The following is a 7,270-nucleotide window of genomic DNA, read 5'->3' on the forward strand; positions in this document are numbered from 1 at the left end:
AAATTAAAAAATTTTTTAACTTCCAAAAGTCCTTTTTGCGGAACTAAGGTTAAGTACTTTGGGACCTTAGATTTCTTATCTAACATGAGGAAGTTGGGCCACACTGGGGACTGAGAACTGGTGATCCATGGACTGAATTAAGCTAACAGATATATTTTGTTAGGACTGTACCATGCTTTGAAAGAATTTTGAATTATTTGTAAACATGAAATATTGGGAAATTTTACAAAAGGATCTGAATTTCGGGATTATTTTAGGAAAAAGAAAAAAGAGGACCCAATAACCTAGAATCAAATCTTTGCATGGTACCACTAGGATAGAGTTCATTTGTGGCTTCCCCTGTCCTCCAGATCACAATAGTCCCCATCTCACAGGCGTTCCGCACCGCCCCAGCAGCTCTGGGCCTCTGGGCAGCGTGGGAAGGTGGAAAGGCGGCTCCAGGCAGAGTGAAGGCAGAAAGGTGGCTCCGGCCCTGAGCTGAGGGAAGGCGGTGCCGGCAGCCAGGGGAAGGAAGGCCCATTCTTGCATGAATTTTCATGCATCAGGCCTCTAGTTTAATATAAATGGCATAACACTCCAATAGAAATTATTGCACTAGATTTTAAGGATAAGACTCAACTAAATGTTGTTTATAAAACACAGAGTAAACATAAAGACACAAATAGACTGAAAGAAAAAAAGAATGAAAAAATATACTATGAAAACACTAATAAGTTATAACTAAGTGGAAAATTATACAGAAAATTATACAAAATTTAGTATATAAAAATTATATAGTCTACAGTAATTTAAAACTGTCAGGAGACAGCTATAATATAAATATACAGAGAATCTACACTAATAAAAGAGAAAGATGCAAATTGACTGTACCTTCACGTTGCCCACCAGCCTATCAGGAGTGAGTACGCAAATTAACCCAACAAAGATGGTGGGTTAATTTGCATACTCAGGCACCGAGTGGCTGGGAGCGGGAAGCTTGCATTGTCACCACAGTGACAACACAGGCGTTCTGTACCACCCCAGCAGCTCCGGACCTCTGGGCAGCGTGGAAAGGTGGAAAGGCGACTCTGGGCTGGAGCAAAGGCAGAAAGGCAGCTCCAGCCGGAGCGAAGGCAGTGCCGGCAGGGGGAAGGAAGGCCCATTCTTGCACAAATCTTCATGCATCAGGCCTCTAGTGAATTATAAAAGCCTTAGAAATGATAAGATTTGTGTCCAGTTTTAAAAGAAAAGATATATATAAGTATCAATTGGGATAATTTTGGTTATACTAACAGAAAATCTAATTCAAACTGGCTTAAAAAATAAAGAGAATTTATTGGCTCATTTAACTGAAAAAGCCTGGGGAATATTTCAGACTAATTTTGATTAGACTCGAACTCTGTATTTCCCTGATTTTCGCAGGTCTGATCTCCTCCACATCAGCTTCATTCTCAGGCTGACTTCCCTCATGGAAGCAAAGTGATTATTACAAGAGGTCCTCTCAAAGGCCCCTTCCCAGTATCAAACACTTGCACTTCATTCTGATTGGTGCAATCCTAATCAGTCTCTGAGGCTAGGAAATTTTTCAATGACTGATTGGCCTAGGCCTGGATTACAAGCCATCCCATTGTGGCAAGATGGTGTTTGTTATGAAGAATGCTTCTTTCCCATTCCTAATGTTACTTCAGTTACTGTTACTCCAGCCTCTCATCTGATATGGCAATTTTGTAAAGACTAACAGAATGCTCTGTTCAGCTCTGCCCTTCCTTTGGGAGCCTATGATGGGTGCTTAAATATGCATAATTTGGTGTTGAGTATTAGTAAGTCCACTTAATTAACAAATCTGAGCCACATGCCCTATGTTGGCCTCAATAATAATAAAAGTGCTCTTTGGGACCTTCATATGGACTCTTTGCTTTATCTTTCAAGTTGTTTAGAACCTAGGCCAGGAAGAGGTTCCATTTACTAGGGATTTCTTTGAACTCTCAAACAAACTCATCAATCCTTAGCTGGTTTGGCTCAATGGATAGAGCATCAGCTTGCGGACTGAAGGGTCCCATGTTCGATTCCGGTCAAGGGCACATGCCCAGGTTGTGGGCTCGATCCCCACTAGGAGACGTGCAGGAAGCAGCCAATCAATTATTCTCTCTCATCATTGATGTTTCTATCTCTCTCTCCCTCTCCCTTCCTCTCTGAAATCAATAAAAAATACATTTAAAAAAATACTCATCAATGGGTTTATGCAGTGGAAACCTACTTTTAGAGCTAGCAGGAGGGTCCACACCACCCAAAGCACATGACTACTGCAACAGGGAAGAGTGGGTTCCCCAAAGTCTAGGTGCTATCAGGATAAGGGAAGAACCCCAATAGATGCTGAGAAGGCAACCACAAGATGCCCACTAATATGGTTTGGTTGATTATCTTTCTGGGGTTTTGTTTTGTTTTGTTGTTTTGTTTTTGGTCAGTTGGTCAGGAAATATGCTCACAGATTTAATGTCTGCTATGTTCTTTAAATAGACACAATTTTAATTTGTCAATTATTCCTCCATAAAGCTGGAAAAATAAAACAAAATGTTTTCTTAAAAAGGAGAACTCAGAAAAGCAAATTTCTAATTATATAAAGTACATGTATTATTTTACATCTAGTGAAACCACATCTATGAAGATCATGATGTTATTTTAACCATGTATGTATCTGTTGATTGACATAATGAAATGGCTCATATCTCTCAAAAACTTTGCTTTACTTTTTATTATGCCAAAAATCACAACTCAAGTTAAATTTTCATGTATCTGGTAAGACCTCAACTATAGTGTATCCTTTTTAAAAAATGTCATTTTAGCCAAAGGAATATGCAAAAATCCTCTATTCAAAAATAGTTTGATACCAGCAACCATCTGTTTACATCGTAAATAAGTAGCCAGCTAAAAAGTTTTGACAACGTAATTTCAGCTTGACAACAATGGAGGCAAGACAGCAGGCTACCCTGCATGATCCATAAAACTGACTCATGTACGTTGTACGAGCTGCTTGATCTTTGAGTAATCACAAAAGACAATTCAGAAAGAAGAGGAACTCATAACAAGAGAATAAAGCTTTGCGAAAAAAGAACCTGTCTTTGGATTTTTGAACGTGACTAAAATATTTGAATGGGGCTCTTTTAGTGCCTCTTTCTTGCCTATCAAATATTGACGGGTCTTCCTGACTGAGAGAATCAAAACTCATTAAACTCACTCTGTCTTACTTGATTAAATAAAAATAGGTGGAAAGATAGACTTGTTATTATAAGAAAAGAGAAACAATGGAAAGTATAGAAATTGGGTTTCCAAATACCAACCCTAATTTGTGCATTCCTGAGCAATTTTCGACTAGGCAGCAGCTCCCCACTCCTCTTGTCATGAGCCATCCTCTTCTGAGAATTCCTGGGGTATCCAGGACCTGCCACTCAATACCTTCTAGTTCATAAGTGCCTCAAAGGTTAAACTTTTGTCGGTTCCATTTCCATTTTCTTCATATTTCCCCCAAGATATGAGTGTTGACTTTTGTTTTATTAAGACTACATCCAAATGTTATCTATCCTTCTTCTGGCTTTGGAAGGATTCTACACCAAGTGGCCAGATTATTATGATCTCTGATAGCATAATAATCTGGCCACTCAGTGTGTGTGTGTGTGTGTGTGTGTGTGTGTGTGTGTGTGTGTGTGTGTGTATTAGAGGCCCGGTGCATGAATTCGTTGCATGGGTGGGGTCCAGCCAGCCTGGCCAGGGAGAGGGGACATGGGCAGTTGGTCGGCCTGCCTGATGGTCAAACTCCTGGTCGAGGGGACAATTTGCATATTAGCCTTTTATTATATAGGATATACACTGAGTGGCCAGATTATTATGTGTTCAGAGATCATAGTAATCTGGCCACTCAGTGTATAAGCACAGAGAAGTCAGTCAAGTGGCCATCTGAAGACACAAGCCTTTCTGGTTTTTAGATTAAGGGAATGCTATAATGAGAGAAAAGGAAGTGAGGAGAGGTGATCACTCACATCTATGACTGAGGTAATACCTTGTTTTAGTAACCAGGTATATGTGAGCGGGTAAATTGTCCAGCCTGCTCCTTTGTGGTGCTTGTTCTTTGGCCTCAGGTAGGATCTTCCTTACTGATGAATAATCAGCTAAAATGTTGAAGGGAACCGTCTGCAGGTTTCTACAGCTTTCTTCCTGAACAGTTCGCTACGGCACAGGTACTATGTCCTGTGAATTCTAGTCACCTTGGTCTCCTCTACTTCTGAATACTGTCTCCTTACCTCAGGGTGACTGCTGGCCTTCGTCTGGGTTACCCTCCCTGCACCGTGTCTTGGAAATTCTCTGCAGGCAATGAGCTGGGCCAATTATACAACTCACCTCATTGCTTCTCTTCTCTCTCTGCTAGTTCTTCACAGCCGCCCCCTCTCCCCCTCCCCGTGCTTTTAAATCTTAGAGTTCTCCAGGGCTAATCCTTGGACTTCTTCCCTTTCTACTCTATGCTCGCTCCTTTATGAGCCCCCCTTCATCACATGGCTTTAAGACCATCATTATATTCATGACGCCTTAATTTACTTCTCCAGTCTGGATCTCACTTCAGAATTTCAAACTTATTTTTTCAAACTGTCTTCATGATGTCCTCCCTTTGATGTCTAATTGTCATCTCAAGCTTAAGAGAGCCTAAAATTTGCTCCTTCTATATTGGCAATCTGTTTCCTTCTAAATGCTTGGAGAAAGACCTTGGTATCATCCTTGACCCTTTTCTTACCCTTACTCCTCAGATTCAGTTTGTCAGCAAATCCTGGCCACTCTCCCAAGTCAAATTCAGTGCTTCTCCCCACTCCCATTAACCCTATCCTGGTCCAAGCCACCATCATCTCCTACCTTGCTTAATTTAACAATCTTAATGTCCCTGCTTCTTTCAACACAGCAACCTGATTCATCCCAATTAGTCATAACTTAAAGCATATCACTCCTCTGCTCAAAATCCTCCAAAGGTTTCCCAGAATCAAAGCCCAAGTCCTTACTACAACCTACAGAACCCACCCATCACCACTCTGACCTCCCTCTCCCTCATCCATAGACACACTCACTCTACTCCAGTCACTCTGCCTCTTTATTGCTTCCCAACTATTTCAAGCATGTTCCCACCCAGGTCTTTGCACTTGCTGCTGCCTCTGTTTGAAATTCTCTTGCCCCAGCAAGCCATATGGTCAGTTCCCCACTCTCTCTTCAGGTCTTTATCCAAAAGTTACTTTTTCAGTTAGAACTTCTCTAACTTATGTAAATATCTATATATTTTACATATATTTCCTTATTTAATCCTCAACATCCTTATAAGAAAGGTACCATCAATTATGCCCATTTTACAAATGAGGAAAATGAAAGAGAAGTTAAATGAATTGCCCAAGGTCGTAATGCTAGTAAATATAGAGCATGCAGATGGATTCCAGAACCTTGAATATATCCTATCTATAGGTGTTTGTCCTACATATGTATATATATTTACCATATATATGTGAGCATCTATGTATATATGAATATATATCTATACTAATAAAAGCCTTGGGGGTGATCAGGCCAGCAGCAGAGGGTATTTGGGGGCAATCAGGCCAGCAAGGAAGCAGTTAGGGGGCAATCAGGCAGGTAGGTGAGCGGTTAGGAGCCAGCGGTCCTGGATTGTGAGAGGGATGTGGAATCGGGCCTAAACCAGCAGTTGAACATCCCCCGAGGGGTCCCATATTAGAGAGGGTGCAAGCTGGGCTGAGGGACACCCTCCCCAGTGCACGAATTTCATGCACCGGGCCTCTAGTATATATATATGTGTGTGTGTGTGTGTGTGTATGTGTGTGTGTGTGTGTGTGTGTATGATGAAATATAGCTGTTTCTAACCTCCATGATTGCAGGGACTGGTGGAGACCTGAAAGCAGAATGATGCATTGATTCAGCTGGTATTTACAGAGTACCTGCTCTGTGTTGGGCATTGTGATGAATGCTGATGATGTATAAATGACGGGTGCAGTGACTGTCATCAAGACCTCACAAATGGGGACAGGGAAGAAGACAGACATCTAGGAGCCCCCTGGGGAAAGAACTAGGCAGCGCCCATGACAGAAATTATGAAGGAAGATTCTGACTCAACACAAGGAAGTGTTCCTAATGGTCAAAGTTGTCTGAAATGGAACGGCCTGGAGTGTGGAGTTCCTCTCAAAGGAGTTACCCCAGCAAACATGAGGAGACAAGCTGACCTGCTGTTATAAGAAGGGATTCACTCAAGCACAGCATGGCTGGTCAGCCACCAGGCAACTCCTCTGGGCTGGAGTTCCTTGAGAAACTTTCCCAGGCGGTGACTATTTTGCAGGGATGTGTGTAAGGCTGAGTGAGGGGACCAACAAGAACTTGGATGCATCTAGGGACTATTGCAAGCCTTTTCCATGAAGTCACAGCAGGGAACCTGATTAAGAGTTGAACCTTGGAAAAGAAGATCTCAGGGAGAAGGGGGATCTAGAGAACACCGCCAAAAACAGTCCGGCACACCTCGCTTCTCTCCCCTGGGCGTGGGCTGTGATCTGCAGTGCCACTCATCCACCAAACCCGGATGGAAGCCAGAGGCAAGAAGCTGCAGGTGACTCCCTTAATAGAGGAAATAATAATACAATCCACAAACGCCCTCGTCTGCCGGCACCAGGCAGGACAGAGGAGGGTGGACATGGATCTAGAGGATAGAGAATGGAGAATAAGAAGCAAAAAAATCTTTCTGGCGAGTGTAAAAATGAATGATTGGGCAGTGAATCTCAATTACGAGGGAGGAGTGTGGAGAAAATTGGAGTTGAACTGAAAATCCGGCTCTTCCCTTCTCACATCTTCCCATCGCAGCATTCCCTCCTGCGCTGCTCCACGCACTGCCTGCCCCCTGAGTCTGCGGGGTGACCAAGAATAGTCGGGCGCCTGGTCTCCGCACAGCTTTCCCGGGACAAAGAGGCTAGGCCGGGGCACGCGTCCCGTCCCGCCTCGCCCATGCGCTGGTGCCCGCGTGGCCCGCCCGGTCCTGTCCGGCCCACGGGGGGGTCGCCTGGACCAGTCAGGATGCCTTGGCTGCCCGACAAGCAGAGCTTTCCACGTGGGCAGAGGCGTTGCCATTCAAGTGGCAAGGATTCAAGGCGGAGCCATCCTCCCCTCCGGGTCCACCCACCGCCCCTCTCCCTCCCAGACCCAGCAAAGGACACGCACACACACACACAAAAAAAAAACTTTTGCCACACTATTAATATATTCGCGT

The 7,270-nt window shown here is 43.5% G+C and overlaps 1 long non-coding RNA gene across 2 annotated transcripts in view; it reads right to left on the reverse strand.

The window, feature by feature from the left end:
* The window catches only part of LOC129152035 (uncharacterized), a 45,617-nt gene extending 39,615 nt beyond the window's left edge, over window positions 1-6,002 (reverse strand). For both annotated transcript variants that reach the window (XR_008558759.1, XR_008558760.1), the window contains exon 1: window positions 5,884-6,002. This is a non-coding gene — a long non-coding RNA (uncharacterized LOC129152035). The remainder of the gene's footprint in view (window positions 1-5,883) is intronic.
* Window positions 6,003-7,270: the final 1,268 nt, after the last annotated feature.

This window comes from Eptesicus fuscus, chromosome 2, assembly GCF_027574615.1.
Source record: "Eptesicus fuscus isolate TK198812 chromosome 2, DD_ASM_mEF_20220401, whole genome shotgun sequence".
NCBI lineage: Eukaryota > Metazoa > Chordata > Mammalia > Chiroptera > Vespertilionidae > Eptesicus > Eptesicus fuscus.